This window comes from Canis lupus, chromosome 5, assembly GCF_048164855.1.
Source record: "Canis lupus baileyi chromosome 5, mCanLup2.hap1, whole genome shotgun sequence".
In the NCBI taxonomy this organism is placed as follows: Eukaryota; Metazoa; Chordata; class Mammalia; order Carnivora; family Canidae; genus Canis; species Canis lupus.
Window position 1 is genome coordinate 79,786,546 of NC_132842.1, and position 18,187 is coordinate 79,804,732.

Consider the following 18,187-nt stretch of genomic DNA (forward strand, 5'->3'; position numbering starts at 1 on the left):
TAAAAAGGGGAACATGTACAATGTTTTCAGGAACACCACACAACATTTACTTGAAACACATTCACTAAACGCTTATGCTTCAGTATCCCATTATCTCATTTAATCCTCACCATTAAACTTCTTTTATTAGCTCCATCTTACAGGCCAAGAAACTGAGACTCAGAAAGGTTAAGTAACTTCCCCCAGGTCACACATCTGGGATTTGAACCCAGGCAGCCTGATTCCAGAGACCTGGTCCTTGATAGTCCGCTCACAGATACACAAAGCTATTATGATAATTGACTACCTAAAGTAAACTAAAACCTTCCCAAATTTGTCCTGACCAATACTATGTTGTGAGCATTTCCTTAATCACACAAGCTGAGTACCTACTGTGTGCCAGGTGCTATGGTAGGCCCTGCAATCGCTAGGTTCACTGTCCAGTGCTGGAGCCAACTGATCATCAGAGACTCCAAGGGCAAGGTACAACGATGGGAACAGGATGCATGAAAAGCACTGAGAAGGATGCCCAAACCATTCTGGAGGGTTAGAGAAGGGGCAAGGGAAATGCTCCCAGGAGTTCCACGTTGCCACATTATCCAGCGTGAGGGAGACAGAGCATGAGTTTTTCAGGCCACACTAAGGACTCCGACCTCTGTTGTAAGCAGCAGGGAAGCAATAAAGGGAATTAAGCAGGGAAACAATATATCTGATGAGCACTTGACAAATGGGGGCAGATGTGAAGAGACTCCCATCAGAGATGGGGGTACTGCAAGGCAAGAGCCATCACAGTAGCTCGAGTGGGAGGCAGGTCCAGACCGCAGACTCTCCTCTGTCCATCTACTGAAAAATGTCCTCTTACATACTGTAGTCTCTCAACAGCCCTGCCTCAGCCTCTCTTGTTATTCCCTGCTAGGTAGCACCGACAGGGACAGTATGAGGGACGGTATTTGAGGTGAGCAGCACAGGTTCCGCGTGACTCTGGCAGGGGATGGGAAGTGCTGAGCAGTGGGAGTGACCACACTCAGTGATGATTCTTAGATGATGGATCCTTAAGACATAGTCATGGAGGCACGTGGGTGGCTCAGTGGTTGAGCACCTGCCTTCAGCTCAGGTTGTAATCCCAGTATCCTGGGATCAAGTCCCACATCGGGCCCCCCCACAGGGAGCTTGCTTCTCCCTCTGCCTATGCCTCTGCCTCTCTCTCTGTGGGTCTCTCATGAATAAATAAAATCTTAGAAAAAAAAAAAAAAGACAGTCATGGACAAAGGTATAAAGAGATAAAAGGGGCTCAAATATTTGAAGAATATACCAATGGTTTTGAATTTCAGGTATCGTTGGTACAAATGGGAATATCCCAAATCAGCATTTGCAAAGGTATTGGAAGGGTTCACCTGAATTTCAGGGCCTTATATGAGTAAGCAACATTTTTTTCTGCTATTCAAATCTGACTCTAATAAGGGGCCCAAGCCTAGGCAACAGCACCCAGCTGACTTTATATTCCAGTGGTACTGTACTATCTTTCTTATAGGCATCATTATTGACAAAGCCCCATAAATAAACTTCTCCAAGTCACTGGACTTGCATATGTAAAGAAACCAAGAATTCAATTTTCATAAACTGAGTAAAGAAAAAAGTCTTCTAACACAGAAGTTATGAGCTGAAATAAAATGAATTTCAGGTTGTAGCGGGAACAAGAAAAATAAGCTGTGATTTTTTGAGGGTCACGGCCAATATTTTCTGGGAATTCGTAAGATTGGTAGCATATATTCTAATGTCAACAATATATGACTACAGCAGCAATATACTGTATTTATGCTTCTAATCAGAATGGGATATTTATGAGCTCACGAATTCAGGGTTTGTCACATATAGGTCTATACTAAAACAGTGAAACACACACACACACACACACACTCTCACACACAAACCCTACAACTAATGGATCTCAATTTAATCATTTGAGATGATGCCAAGAAAGTGGCAGCTTTCTTAGGACTGCTTCCTAGTAAAAGGTGAATTATGTTGCTTAAATCATTCACTTCAGTTAATCATTTAAAATCTATCACACACAAATTCTGAGTGGTTTACATGTGCAGGTCCTGACAATCAGAAACATTTGTTCTAACTTGTAAACATTTGTCAAAGTCTACAAATCTGTCAACAATTATGTCAGTGTTACAATAATTATAAATTATCCTAAGCATTCTAATGCAGCTTTATGTTGGATAAAGAAACTTGACATAAACACACTGGATTTCAATTCCTCCCGTATACAATGTTAACTATTAATCACACAGTTTTAAAATTCTATCTGAAGAAGACACCCAACTGAAGCAACTTTGGAAAGTCTGTATGGTTTTTAAAAAGCACTGCGATCTGCTCATTCTGCCAGCCATGCCTCAAACCATCTTGCTACTCAGCTCTTCATCATTCATTAATATTTTTTAAAAGATTTCTGTTTATTCATGAGAGACATGGAGAGAGGCAGAGACACAAGCAGAGGGAGAAGCAGGCTCCCCATGGGGAGCCCGATGCAGGACTCAATCCCAGGATCCCGGGATCATGACCAGAGCCAAAGGCAGGCACTCAACCACTGAGCCACCCAGGCGTCCCCGTCATTCATTAATATTGACTCATATTCTTGTATTCCATATTCTTCTCATATGCACACATGTGGTGTTTCTTTTTAAGGCCTTAAAAATAATGGGCTATTTTTTTTTTTTTTTAAACAGAGATAGAACCAGAGAGCATAGCAAGGGGAACGAATAGCAGAGGGATAGGGAGAAGCTGGCTCCCCCCTGAGCAGGGAACCCAGTGAAGGGTGTGATCCCAGGCCCTGGGGGTCATGGCCTGTGCTGAAGGCAGACGCCTAACCAACTGAGCCACCCAGGTGCTCCGGGTTACGCTTTCTTTAAAGTCATTCTAATTATTCTGTTTGTTCTTTTTTTTTTTTTCTTCATTTCCCACCTCAATTTCAGTTGCTGAAAGAGTATGTGCATATAGATATATGAATATATGACCTGTGTTGTGTATTAGTCTGAAAGGCTGTGGCAGGGGAGTCATAGGGAGTAAGAAGTTTAGAGAAGTTACATAAGCCTAGGGCAAGGTTTCTCAACCTTGACCACAGACATTGAGGGTGTACAATTCTTTGATGCTATTCTGCGCATTGTAGAGTGTTTGGCAGCATCCCTGTCCCCTACCTACAAGGAGATCAGTAGCACCCCCACTCCTCCATCCCCTATATAACAACCATACAAGCCTCCAGAGATTGCCAAATGTCCCCAGGGGGTAGGAGGTGATGGTAAATCACTCCCAGTGGAGAACCACCGGCCTAGGGGTTTACAATTTATGAAGTGCTCTCACATCCACTTATATTATCGTATCCTGAGCCTCATCAAAATCATGTAGGGACTAGCATCCCAAGCATAGAGACGAGGAGGGGGTCAGTGGGTAGAGCATGTGACTCTAGACCTCAGGGTCGTTGAGTTTGAGCCGCACACTGGGTGTGGAGCATACTACCCCCCCAAAAAAAAAAGCAAGTTTACAGACAAGGAATTTGAGGCTCAGAGAGAGCCAATAACTGCCCCAAGTCCATGTGGCTCTTCACTATCCCACACTGCTTCTCCAGCTCAAGACCCTCAGCTGCCTTATCCTTAAGTTTATGAATTCATGGAGGTTATTTGACTGGGGCCTTCCAAGGTAACAATGGGCCATCACATCCACCAAGAGCAAACTCATTAACAGGTCACCCAAAGAGAAACTCCATTAACAAACACCAATATAATTTCAAAGTTGGCGGAAAGCTTAAAAAGATTTTCACTTTATAAAGTACTAACCTGTTAAATAACAAAACTAGATCCAATGTATTCATTTAAAGATTATTCAAAACCTTCGACTAAAGGAACCAAATGGACTCCACAGATAATTTTTTTTAATTTTAAAGATTTTAGGTTTAAGTAATCTCTACAACCAACATGGCTCAAATTTACAACCTTGAGATCAAGAGTCTCATGTTCCACCAACTGAGCAGCCACATACCCCAAATAACAATTTTTTAAAGACAGAAACTATTCTTTATTTGCTTACATTAAGCAAAGTTGATGATCCTCCTTATCTAACATCATAATTCCCAAGAGATAATTTGGATTAAGTTTATTGTTTATCATTCCATTTATATAAATAGGATTATACATCATGCATGATGTTTTACAGTTTGCTTTTCTCACTTTATAATTATCAAGGACACCATTCTTTAACAGTGTGTCTTTTTTTTTTTTTTTAAGATTTATTTATTTGCTATTTGGGGAGGTGTGAGAGAGCACGAGTAGGGGGAGGTGCAGAGGGGGAGAGAGAGGGAGAATCCCAAGCAGATTCCCCACTAAGCACACAGCCGGACCTGGGCTCGATCCCATGACCCTAAGACCATGACCTGAACTGAAATCTAGAGTCAAACACTTAATCCACTGAGCCACCCAGGTGCCCCAACAGTACGTGTCTTTTAAATACTTTTTATTGAAATGCAACATATAGAAAGCTGCACAATTAAGTGCACCACTTGATGTATTTTCATAGCAAAAACCCCCAACGTACCAGGAGCCAGAGCAAAGCACAGAAGATTACCAACATCCCCAGAAGCCTGCCTTGTGCTCCCTTATCCAAAGCTCTCCATCAAGAGCAATCATATTCTGACTCCTACAAGTATAGAGTAGTTTTGCCTGTTTGTATAGGCAAATTTCTATAAATGGAATCACAGTATTTTAGCCTAACACTTGTGAACAGTTGTAGGTTGTTCACTATCATTGCCATAGAGTATTCCATCATATTGGTGTATCACAATTTACTTATTCAGTCTCTTTTGATGGGCATTTGGGTAGTTTCCAGTCGGTGCTATTATGAATAGTGTTCAATGAACATTCTAGTGCAAGTCATCTGGTGAACACATGTATGCATGTCTGTTGGGTAGATACCTGGGCATGAAACTCTTGTGTCACAGGGTATACAGACGGTTAGCTTTAGCAGATACTGCCAGTTTTCCAAAGTAGTTCACCGACTAATATTCCCACAGGCAGTCTGAGTGTTCTGGTTGCTTTTATCCTCACTGACATGGTACATTTTTCATCTTTTGTTTTTAAATAACTTTTGGGGTATAATTTAGTAGAATGAAATGCAGCCACTTACAGTCTTTGACAAGTGTATATACCTGTGAAACCACCTGTCCAGCCATGAAACACAACACTGTTGTCATCCCCAGAAGCTTCCTTGTGGCTCTTTGCAGTCTACCCTTCCCTCCGCCCTTTGCCCAGGCAACCACTTATCTACTTTGTCATTACAGATTGGTTTGCATTTTCTAGAATTTTATATACAAATGGCATCACATAAATGGAATACTGTAGGGGTGCCTGGCTGGCTCAGTTGATGGACCATGTGACTCTTAATTTCGGGGTTGTGAGTTCAAGCCCCACACTGGGCAAGAAGCCTACTTTAAAAAGATTTTTTTTAATTTTTTTAAAACAACACAATATACAATCTTTTGTGTCTAGTTTGTTACTCAACATAATGATTTAAAAAAAATTTTCATGAAAGACAGAGAGACAGAGGCAGAGACACAGGCAGAGGGAGAAGCAGGCTTCCCACAGGGAGCCTGATGAGGGACTCGATCTTAGGACCCCAGGATCACGACCTGAATAGAGGCAGACGCTCAACCACTGAGCTACTCACGTACCCCTCAACATAATGATTCTGAAAGGTATGTATGTTGTTGTATGTATTAGTGTTTGTTCCTTTTATTACTGAACAGTCCACTTTATGGATAGTCTGTATTTTGTTTACCCATTCACCTGTTGATAAACATCTGGGTTCTTTCACATATGGGGGCATTATGAGCAAAGCTGCTATGAATATTCATATATAAGACCTTGTGTGAACAAAGGTTTTTGTTTCTCTTGGGTAAATACCTATGAGTAGAACTGGATGACGTAAGAAACTACCAAGCAGTTTTACAAAGCGGTTGTACCACTATACAACCCCATCAACGAGAATTCTGGCTATTCCATATTCTAGTCAAATTTTAGTGTGGTCAGTCTTTAACTATTTTTTTTTTTAAAGATTTCATTTATTTATTCATGAGAGACAGAGAGAGAGAGAGAGAGGCAGAGACACAGGCAGAGGGAGAAGCAGGCTCCATGCAGGGAGCCCGACGCGGGACTCGATCCTGGGACCCCAGGATCACGCCCTGGTCCGAAGGCAGCTGCTCAACCGCTGAGCCACCAGGCGTCCCAGTCTTTAACTATTTTAATGGGTGTGGGTTCAAATCTCCTTATGATTGAAATTTGCATTTCCCTAATGACCAATTATATTTAATGTCCTTTCATGTGCTTATTTGTCACTAGTATAATTTCTTTTGTGAAGAATCTTATCCAACAACAACAACAAAAAAAGAATCTTATCCAACATTTTACCCATTTTCTCAAATGGATTGTCTTCATACTGTTAAATTTAAGAGTTCTTTATTTATTATGGGAACACATCCTTTGTCAGATGTATGTACTCCAAATATTTTCTCCCTTTCTGTGGCTTGCCTTTCTGTTCTCTTAATGGTGTCTTTCAAAGAGCAAAAGTTTTAGATTTTGACCAAATCCAGTATATCGATTTTTTTGTGACTCTTATTGTGACCTAAGAAATGTTTTTTGAACTCAAGGTCATAGACATTTTTCTCCTGTATTTTCTTCTGGAGTTTTTATAATTTTAGCTTTTACATTTAGGTCTGTGATACTTTAGAGTTTTGGGGTTTTTTTTAAAGATCTTATTTATTTATTCATGAGAGACACACAGAGAGAAGCAGAGACACAGGCAGTGGGAGAAGCAGGCTCCCTGCAAGGAGCCTGATACTGCACTCCATCCCAGGACCCCGGGGTCACAACCTTAGTGAGCCAAAGGCAGATGCTCAACTGCTGAGCCATCTAGGTGCCCCTCTTTCGAGTTAATTTTTACACATGACAATGAGGTTCATTTTTTTTTCTCTATATGGATACCCAGCTGTTCTAACACCATTTGTTGGAAAGATTTTCCACTCCCTTGTAAAACTCCCTTCTACTGATGGGTCTATTTCTGGACAGTGATCTAGATGTATCTCTCCCTTCTCCAATACCCAGGTCTCATTTACTGCAGCATTACAGTAAGTCTTAATTTCAGGTAATGTTACTTTTCCAACTTTTGTTTTTCATTTTAAAAACTGCCCTGGCGACTTTGGATTGCTTACATTTTAATGTAGATTTAAAAATCAGTTTCTCAATTTCTATAAATATCTCTAAGCCTTATTTTTCCTGCTAGAGAAAGAGAATATAAACTTCCCCACTGAGTTGCCAGGAGGGTAAAAAGGGGTAATATGTTGGTGTACCAAGTATGGTGGCAGATACCAGGCATTCATTTAATGTTAGCTTCCTCTCTCTTGGTCTTTAAATAAACAAGATCCAATCTAGCAATGCCCTCACATTTTACTAGTGGGTCAATGGCCACAGTGAAAATATTACCACACCAAAAGACTTTTATAAGTAAATATTTGTATTTTCACTTGGATTCAATACTGAAATGCACTTGCCAGAGAAAGCAATTCAGCATATTTACTAATAAACTCTTTCAGGCCACATTTTAGGAAAGCATAAAACCACAGCCAGAACAAAAATTTAAATGTTTTCAAGTTCCATATACGGCCTAATTACATTATTCTATAATACTAACAGAAAATTCTCCTCTAGCAAGATCACAATTTTCCATTATTCATATTGCTGCCACAAATGGAAAAAGTATTTTTGCTCTCAAAAACTGTTTAGAAATACATATAACAAAATATGGCTACTAACTCAACAATTAACATGTACTAATTTGAAACCCAAACCTATAAACAGCCAAAAACCTTTGAAGTATTTTAGTTCGGCCTAAGTGATATCACCCCATGAAATGGAGACATATCAGTTTGCAAACACAGGCTACCAAAAGACAATTTCTGGTGAGCCACCAATACTTTGTGGTAAGCCACATTTATCAGATGAACTGATATTTAAAGACAAACAATAATTTGCTTTCTTTTTCCATGACCTTATTCAATGGCTTCTTTCCATATAGTATTTTTTAACCTGAAAACGGCCTTCACAATTAATTTAACTACACTCAATTGATTACTGGATGAATACACAAAATCTACTGGTTAATTCTAAGGCAGATCAGCTGCTAAGTTATTTACTGTCCTACTTTCTTAACAAGGAAGAAACAAGACCAAATCCTTTCTTCTCATGAAAATGAATGCTTGGCAAAGCAATTTCATCTCTGTTGACTGAGCTGCATATAACCAGCGACCTATCTCAAGATGTACCAGATGCACCAGAAATTAATAAACTGCAAAATGTTGCTTGGGCTCCCCTCCAAGGGCAAGGGCTCCCCTCCAATGTGTCAAGGGCAACACCATTGTCCATCTATCTCCATACACAGATATGGCATCATCCCAACTCCTCTCACTCGCAAGCATTTCAAGTTCCATAAAGATGACTGCTGCACAGCACCATGACATCTGTCCCCATTCTACTCCTCTGTCCTCATCTGAGTTTTGGTCTCCTCTAATCAGATCACCTCATCTTCAGCATGAATTTGCAATAATATACTAACCCCATCCCTGCCCTCATCTTGGTCCCTTCTAATTCATTCTCCTCGTGCTACATCAGTGATCTTTCTGAAATCAGAAATCCAACCACGTCACTCTTCATCTTCACGTTCTGTGGTTTTCCTCAATGCTATCCAAAGAATGGCCATACAACCCATCAATTCCACCCCTAGGTACATATATACCCAAGAGAAATGAAAACATGCCTCCACGTAAAAACTTGTACACTTGATCAGAGCAGCATTACTCATAATAGCCAAAAAGTACAAACAACTTCAAGGTCCATCAACTGGTAAGTGGATAAACAAAATGTGGTATGATTCACATCAGTGTTCTAGGTCAACAGAATAAATGATATTAATACTAATGGTATTAATGGAAATAAAAATAATATTAAATACTAATAAACAATATTCTGTTTGTTAACACATGTCAATACTATCCAAAACAATCTACAAATTCAGCGCAATCCTTATCAAAATCCCATGATGAGGAGCCTGGGTGGCTCAGCTGGTTAAACGTCAGACTCTTAGGTTTTGGCTGGGGTCATGATCTTAGTGTCATGGGATCGAGCCCCACATTGGGCTCTACACTCGGTAGGGAATCCACTTGGTATTCTTTCTCCCTCTCCTTTTCTCAAATAAATGAATCTTTAGGGGGAAAAAAAAAATCCCATGAGCTGTCCTACACAAGTCAGAACCACCTATCCTAAAATTTATATGGAATCTCAAAAGATCCCTGAATAGCCAAAATAATCTTGAAAAAGAAGAATAAACCTGGAGGACTCACATTTCCTGATGTCAAAACTTACAACAAAACTACAGTAATCAAAACAGTGTGTACTGGCATAAATACAGACATACAGCCCAATCGAATAAAATACACAGCCCAGAAATATATTCTTGCATATACAGTCAAATGATTTTTCACTAGGGTGCCAAGACATCAAAAGGACAGTCTTTTCACCAAATCATTCTAGGAAAACTGGATAGTCATACACAGAAGAATGAAGCTGGATCCCACTTCTTTTTTTATTTTTTATTATTTTTAAAAGATTTTATTTATTCATGAGAGACAGAGAGATAGGTAGAGAGACAGGCAGAGGGAGAAGCAGCAGGCTCCATGCAGGGAGTCCAATGTGGGACTTGATCCTGGGAATCCAGAATCACATTCTGGGCCAAAGGCAGGCGCTAAACCGCTGAGCCACCCAGGGATCCCCCACCCACTACTTTAAAAAAAAATTTTTTTTTATTTATTCATTTGACAGAGAGTGAGAGAGCACAAGCAGGGGGAGCCGCAGAGGGAGAGGGAGAAGCGGACTCCCTGCTGAGAACAGAGCCCAATGCAGGGCTCGATTCCAGGACCCTGGGATCATGACCTGAGCCAAAGGCAGACACTTAAGTGACTGAGTCACCCAAGTACCCCTGGATCCTTCCTTACCTGACACCATATGTAGAAATTAACTCAATATGAATCAAAGAGCTAAATGTCAAGCCTAACACTCTAAAACTCTTAGAGAAAACATAGGGCAAAAGCTTCATGACATCGGATTTGGCAATGATTTCCTGAATATGACACTGAAACAACAGAAAATACATATATTGGTCTCTGCCCCCAACTCCCAGCAGAGCTCCTATATCCCTTGGAATTTCCCAGGTAATAGGAGTGTCTTGATCTAATGAGGCAAATCTTGGTGGGTTCCTGGATAGCTTCAGGGTGGGATGTGGTCAGGAGAAAGACCAAGCCGACCTTGGAATTTTCACCCCACCCCACATCCTCCCAGAAGGGGAGAGGGGCTGGAAGCTGATTTAATGACTGATTGTGCCTCCATGATGAAGCTTCCATAAAAATCCCCGTGTGGGTTCTGAAAACTTTGAGAACTTCCAGGTCAGTGAACATGTGCCAGGAGCGTTGCACACCCCTACTAAACAGAAACAGAAGCACCTGCATTTGGGCCCCTTCAGGTCCTCAGTATGTGTCTCTTCATCTGGCTGTCCGTTCATATTCTTTTTTTTTTTTTTAAGATATTACTTATTTATTCATGAGAGACACACAGAGAGAACAGAAGACCTAGGCAGAGGGAGAAGCAGGCTTCCTATGGGGAGCCTGACATGGGACTTGATCCCAGGACGCCGGGATCATGAACTGAGCCAAAGGCAGATACTCAACCACTGAGCCCCCCAGGTGCCCCATTCATATTCTTTAATATCCTCAGTGATAAACTGGGAATCTAGTAAGTAAACTATTTCCCTGAGTCCTGTGAGCCATTCTAGCAAATTCCCAAGCCCTAGGAGGGAGCCATGGGAACCTCAGGTTCATACCCAGCAAGTCAGAAGCAGAGGTAAGAATCTGGACTTGTGATTGGTATCTAAAGTGGGGGGCAGTATTATGTGACTGAGCCCTTAACCTGTGGGGTCTATGCTAACTCCAGTTAGTGTACTGAATTAGAAGACACTCAGCTGCTGGCAGAGAATTGCTTGGTGTGGAAAACCCACACAGTGGATGCCACAACTGCAGGGGAAAAATGGATAAACCACAAAAAGATTTAAATTTTGTGCATTAAAGACAATGTCAACAGAATAAAAAAAGACATCCACATAATGGAAGAAAATATTTGCAAACATATATTTGACAAGGGTTAATATCCAGATATACAGAGAACTCCTAAAACACAACAATAAACCAATTCAAAAATGGACAAAGGACTCAAGCGGACATTTTTCCAAAGAAGATATACAAATGGCCAGTGAGCACATGAAAGGAAGTTCAACATCACTAATCATTAAGGAAATGCAAATCTAAACTACAATGTGATACTAGCTTACATCCATTAGGATGGCTACTATCAAAAAAAGGAAGGAAATAACAAGTATTAGTGAGAGGTGAAGTAATGGGACCCTGGTGCACTCCAGGTAGGAATGTAAAATGGCCCAGCAGCTGTGGAAAACAGCGTGGCAGATCTTCAAAACGTTAAAAATAGAATTACAATATGATCCAACAATGCCACTTCTGGGTATATCTCAAAAGAACTGACAGCAGGTCTCCAAAAGATAGTTGTATACCCATGTTCATAGCAGCATTATTCACAATAGTGTCCATGAATGTCCATGAATAGTGTCCATGAATAAGCAAAATGTGTTACACACACCCACACCCACAGTGGAATATTAAGAGTTAAAAAGAAGGAAATTCTGATGCTACGACACGGATGAACTTTGAGGGCATCACACAAAGTGAAATAAGCCAGTTTCAGAAAGACAAGTGCAGTATGATTCTACTTACAGGAGGCACTTAGAAGGGTCAAAATCAGAGACAGAAAGTAGAACCGAGGTTGCCAGGGGCTGCCAGGATGTAGGAATGGAGAGTAAGTGTTAAATGGGTACAGAGTTTCAATTTTACAAGATGAAGAGTTCTGGTGATAGAAGGTAGCAATAATCCTTACAAATGTACTATCATTTACTTGCACATTTTTAAATGGGTCAGATGGTTAAGTTTTGTTATGCGTGTTTTTTAAGATTTCATTTATTTGGGCAGGCCCGGTGGCTTAGAGGTTTAGCGCCGCCTTCAGCCCAGGGCCTGATACTGAAGACCTGGGATCGAGTCCCACAGGCTCCCTGCATGGAGCCTGCTTTTCCTTCTACCTGTCTCTAACTGTGTCTCTCATGAATAAATAGGTGGAATCTTAAAAAAAAAAAAAAAAATGTGGAGAAGAGATGGGAAGTAACCCATAAGGCTATGAGGCTTAAATGCAATGACGTACATAAAATGTAACGTAAAACGCCAGTATCTGGCAGCACAAGCTAAGTGCTTGATAAACGGCAGCCACTAGCCTCGTTCTCTGCAGAAGCCTCTGGGACACCGCCCGGACAGTTTCCAAGGCCTAGAAATCAGTCCTCCACCTGGTCCACCTACTAAATGCCGACAAATGCTCCAAGGTGGAACTCCAATGTCACCACCTTCTTGGCACATTCCTCAGAAGGTAAGCCCCTCGGGGTAAGGCCAATGCCTATTATCTGTGCACTGCACCCCCAGGCTTCCCACAATGCCTGGCACTAAATTGTTTGGAGAAGTATACATTAATGGTTACTATTACATATATAACTGGAATACTGATCATCGGGCTTCCATACTACCCGCAACAACAAGATAAAAGCAAATGTGACAATTATTTTAACTTATGACTGCTATCCTTCATTCACATGCCTGCAGCTAATAATTATCAAGTACAGGTAATATCCTAACTGCTGTAGAGAGAGTATCTCATTTTACCCTTACTTGTAACAACCCCCGAGGAAGGTACCACCATTCTATAGATGAGGAAAATGAGGCACAGAGAGACACTTTTGATACCTTTTTTTCTTTCTTTCAAGTGAACTCTACGCCCAATGTGGGGCTCAAACTCAGGACCCAGAGATCAAGAGTTGTACACTCTATAAACTGAACCTCAGAAAAGAAAAGGAAAGGACCAGGAATGCCCCATAGTCCACTGAACAGCACACTTTCTAGGGCTGCTTCCCAATGTCCACGGCCTGTAATTTTCCCTGTTACTAAGAAAATGAAAAACGCACCTGTGCTGAATACATCTGGCTGGCAGGGACAGGCTTTTCCAGGAAAGCACCGCAGTTTTGGGCAACCCCTAGCCCAACCACGACATCTCCTTCCCCTCTTCTAGATCTCCTAACCAACTCACAGGTTAGTGAGACTAGATATTGGTACTCTGGCCTCACAGTGGGAGTGAAATGTGGGGAAGAGGGGAAGAAGGACCCAATCCATGGTCCAACTTTACAAGTCACATTATGAATCCTGGAATTGGATTTTCCTCAGAGCCTCCTCAGGCAAATCTGCAACTCTGAGGCCCGGACCACTGTCACACAGACATCAACTTGGTCATGAGGTCACAGCCGGGCAGCACAGATCTCCAGCATTCAAGAGTGAGTTATAACAAGGCTCTGGGGGCAATGGCAGTACTTCCACGACCCACACGTGCAGAGCTTAGAGATCCTCCTATCCCAAGGAAGCATCTCCCTAAGTCTCCGGGCTGGGTTTTTCTCATCTCCTGAATTATTTTCCCAGGTAAACAGAAAATAGATATAACAGCCCATCCAGTCCAGAGTGATGAGCACAAGCTGAGGGCACCAGCTCTGCTCAGAGCTTTTAAGCCCTCTATTTTGGCATGATAGCTATGCCTTCTATTCTCATTAACAAGAAGATGTGATTGATTCATGTGGGTACACATATGAGACAAATTACTCGCTATGTACAAGGGAAGCGAACGGCCCAGCCCATGAACAGAGTGCAAAAAGAAAACCAGAGCATTCAAAAAAATCTGATAAACCTTAAAAATAAATCCATAAAATTAGCAAAAAACCATTAATGACGCATTCCCATAAAAACTAACGGAACATGCCATTCATAAAATGTAATATTCCTCACTCCTTTTTAATTTCCTGCAATAAGGCTTTGGCACTACTGCTTAAACCAACATCAGCCTTTACTTGTTTAAATACAAAAGTGCTCTCTGGTTCATGTTTCTTAGAGGACTACTCCCAGACATTTCTAATACTACTTTATTATGAAGATCTGACAATAATTCACATTCCCAGATGAAATAAAAAGTTGGTAAAAGTCCCAAGATTACAGGGACACATGATCAAACATGTGAATTGGCAGAAATTCACATGAAATCTACCTTACTTGACTTTTCTTATTTTTTTTTCAGAGTTTATTTATTTTTAAGAGTTTATTTTTTAAAGAGACACACAGGGAGACAGAGACACAGGCAGAGGGAGAAGCAGGCTCCCTGCAAAGAGCCTGATGTGGGACTCATCCTAGGACCCTGGGATCATTGAGCCACTCAGGCGTCCCCTTACTTGACTTTTTAATTTAAATGCTAATTCAAAAATAAATAAAAATAATTTTTAAAATAAAAAATGCTAATTCATTTGGTTAATAAACACACACTGAGGAGGAAATATGGGCAGAGAATGTAATTTGCAAAATTCTCGGCAATACATATCATTCATTTAATAGTAATCACTGTATGCTTCCTCTATGCCAGGGGTTAGGGGATCAACAGTGAACAAAAAAAGTTTCTGGGTCTCACTGAGTTCACATTCTAGTGAGGAGGGACAATCACATAAAGAAACAAATCACAGATTTCAGATGGTGATATGTGCTACTGAGAAAAATTAGGGACGTCATGGAGTATAAACAGGACACCTAGGAACTTATTCAATGCTAACAAGTTTATTTTAAGAAAAAGATACATTAATCTCAAACTTTACAGAGGAAGTAGGCAATGCACATGAGTGGCAGGAATAACACGGGCCAAAGAGAAGGGCAAAAATGTGAGGGGGAGAAAGGAAAAGAAAGGAACAGGAGCTGAAAGAGAGAAACAGATGTGTAAGGAACAATGGCCTATTGTGCCTATTACAGGGAGGCATGTGTTTTGTTTTCTTTTGTTTGATTCATGGGCTTGATATATTAGGTCAAACTATTAGAAACCACCTATCCTACCACGCTCCTATTACACACAAAATAAACTGATATTTTAAAACCAAAATTAACAAGGAAAATAAAACTGTTTGTCTTATGACAGCGGAGGGTATTCATGAATAAACGTAGCTCTTCCTATAGGACAAAATCATAGGAGAATTTTCTGTTGAGACATTGCTCAAGCTTCAGAGTAAGAGATCCATGAAAAGCAGTTGCTTTTATGTTTTTTTAAAGTCTAGGGGATGACTGGGTGGCTCAGTGGTTTACTGCCTCCCTTCAGCCCAGGGCATGATCCTGGAGTCCCGGGATAGAGTCCCGCATCGGGCCCCCCGCATGAAGCCTGCTTCTCCCTCTCCCTGTGTCTCTGCCTCTCTCTGTGTCTCTCTCCTGAATAAATAAATAAAATCTTAAAAAAAAAAAAAAAAGAAAGAAAGAAAGAACTACTGTCTAAAGTACAAGCTTATATGCTCTTTAACTCGGCTGTACTACATCTAGGCTAAACGTGAGCAATGAAAATAGACATTTTTCAGCAAACCAGTGGGAGAAGAACAAAAACACTTCACATTTAAGGCAGCCAAACACACAGAGAAATGCTCACAAAGGGAGCTGTCCATTCACCCTGGCTTCCCTCAGTCAAGCCAGAGCATGAAATTCCCAATATGGAGCTGAAAGCCTGCACTGGCCCCTTCTTCCTCGCCTACATCTTCTCCGAAACCTCTATCTTCTGGCAGGCTGCCACTCTGAGTCTCCACCTCCTTCCTGAAGGACAGGGCAGCAAGCAGCCAAGGAGGTTTGAAGAGTCCCCATAACCTCACCGATTCCGGGAATTGGGCCCAATACGCTCACTATAGAATGTGCTCGTCTTCACCGACTCAAAGACCTCTCAGACCAAAGCCTCCCCAAGTAACACATCTGTGCTTCATCGATTTTAAGCACTTTCTCTAAGCTCACTACTAACCAGACAATGCCCTCCAAATCTGAACTCAGTTTCTCCAGCAAAATTAAAACCCCCTACTCAACTGCATTATCATTCTCAAACAATTCAACCATGTAAGCAGAAAAGCAACCAAAGTCATGACCATTGTTCTCACTGTTCTCCTGCCATCCCCCCATGGTCAGTTTCTAGTCTTTCATTACTTCAGATAAATGAGGTATACACACACACCCCTCTTGTTTTGGGTCCAGCTCCCATCAGTGAATCACCCCTTAACCATATATATATATATATATATATATATATATATATATATATATATATATATATATATATATTATTTTTTTTTTTCTTTCTAATGAGAGCTAGAGAGCAGGAGCAGAGGGAGAGGGAAAAGCAGACCAGAGCAGGGAGCCCGATGCCAGACTTGATTCCAGGACCCTGGAATCGTGACCAGAGCCAAAGGCAGACGCCTAACTGAGCCCCCTAGGCGCCCCCCCCTTAACCACATTCTAACCTTAGAGTCATCTTTGTAAGAAATGGAATGAGGCAAAGTTAACCAGTTGGAGAGAAAGATGAATAAAATAGCATTTATTGAGTTCCTACTATGAACTTGGCACTGTTCTAGCCTAGGAGGTGGGAATTACTATCTCCGTTTTATAAATGGGGAACGAAGTTGGACGTTTCTCAAGTACACCCATTCCTCTCTGGTCTAACAGAGCAGGCTTTCATCACTTCACATTCACAGCACCGCTGGCCTCGACTCCTGACCTGTTCTGTATAAAACACTGCCAGAACAATCATACCAAAATTCCATTTATATCACATCAATTCCCCGTTGAGGGAAGTGAAATGCCTTCTGCTCCTCTATTTGCCCACTGACTGGCCCAGAATGCAATAAATATTTGTTGCTTAAAACCATCCCATGATTCTCCACCAGCCTAGACCTAATGAGTCCGAGAAGCAGAAATAGATCTTTTAAGACAGCCGTGTTGAATATGCACCATGCATGTAAATAAAAAATCCAAAGGCAACTCAAAAGCCTTTCAGATAAAGTGGAATTTCTCTCAGACATTTCACAATTCTGACTCCACCCAAACCAGCCTCCTTCAGGGAGGAGGGGTGTTGGACTTAGAATGCCTGATTCTAACTCCTGCTCCAACACATCTAGCTTCTTAACGTCTCTGTGCTTCAATCTCCTGCTCTACAAAAGTTCACCTGGCCTCTGTTCCAGTTCTCCCGCCCTCCCTGACCATCCATGTCCAAGTCATTCTCCAGAGGTCAGATGAAGGCCCATTTTCCTTGCAAACTCACTGGATGACCTCAGCCCATCACTGAGGGACTGACTGGACTCATAACAGCTCTACTGCAGAAAGAGCCTGCATCACTCATTTCAACTTTTACCTGTAATCCTGTATCACTGTGCCTCATTTAATTATTCTCTTGTGTGTTACCCCCACACCAATGTCCCACTCACGTATGACAGCGACGCTACTCACAGCCTCAGGTGATCCTCAGTGGCACAAAATATTAACGTCAACAATTATCATGACCACCATCTGTTGACTATGTAAGTGCCAGGCCCTGTGCTCAGTATCCTATGTACTTTTACTATCCTTCAATCTTCCTAATCATTTTAGGTAAATCTTTTTTTTTTTTTAAGATTTTATTTATTTATTCACGAGAGACAGAGAAACAGAGACACAGGCAGAGGGAGAAGCAGGCTCCCTGTGGGGAGCCCGATGTGGGATTCGATCCTCGGACCCCAGGACCACAACCCAAGCCAAAGGCAGACGCTCAACCACTGAGCCACCCAGGTGCCCTAGGTAAATCTTTTTAGCTCCATTTCATAGTGAGGGAAGGGAGCCTACGCAAAGATACAAAACTAGCGAGGACAAGGGTGAAGTGCCAGAGAGGTGACTTCAAAGTCAGCTGTCTGCCTCCCACTCTTTACTGCCATCATGCTGCTTAGTACTTACTGTGGTCATTTAATATCTACATGTTAAATGTGAGTGGTTTACAATAACAAAAATTGTATTCCTTGGCTCACTTACAGAATAACCCATTCTTTTTTTTTTTTTTTTTTTTTTTATTCATGAGAGACACAGAGAGAGAGGCAGCGA

The 18,187-nt window shown here is 41.4% G+C and overlaps 2 protein-coding genes across 2 annotated transcripts in view; both read right to left on the reverse strand.

The window, feature by feature from the left end:
• The window catches only part of NBL1 (NBL1, DAN family BMP antagonist), a 62,348-nt gene that overhangs the window by 42,482 nt on the left and 1,679 nt on the right, over window positions 1-18,187 (reverse strand). The gene's annotated exons all lie outside the window — the stretch shown is intronic.
• MICOS10 (mitochondrial contact site and cristae organizing system subunit 10) overlaps window positions 1-18,187 on the reverse strand; it is a 33,933-nt gene that overhangs the window by 14,057 nt on the left and 1,689 nt on the right. The gene's annotated exons all lie outside the window — the stretch shown is intronic.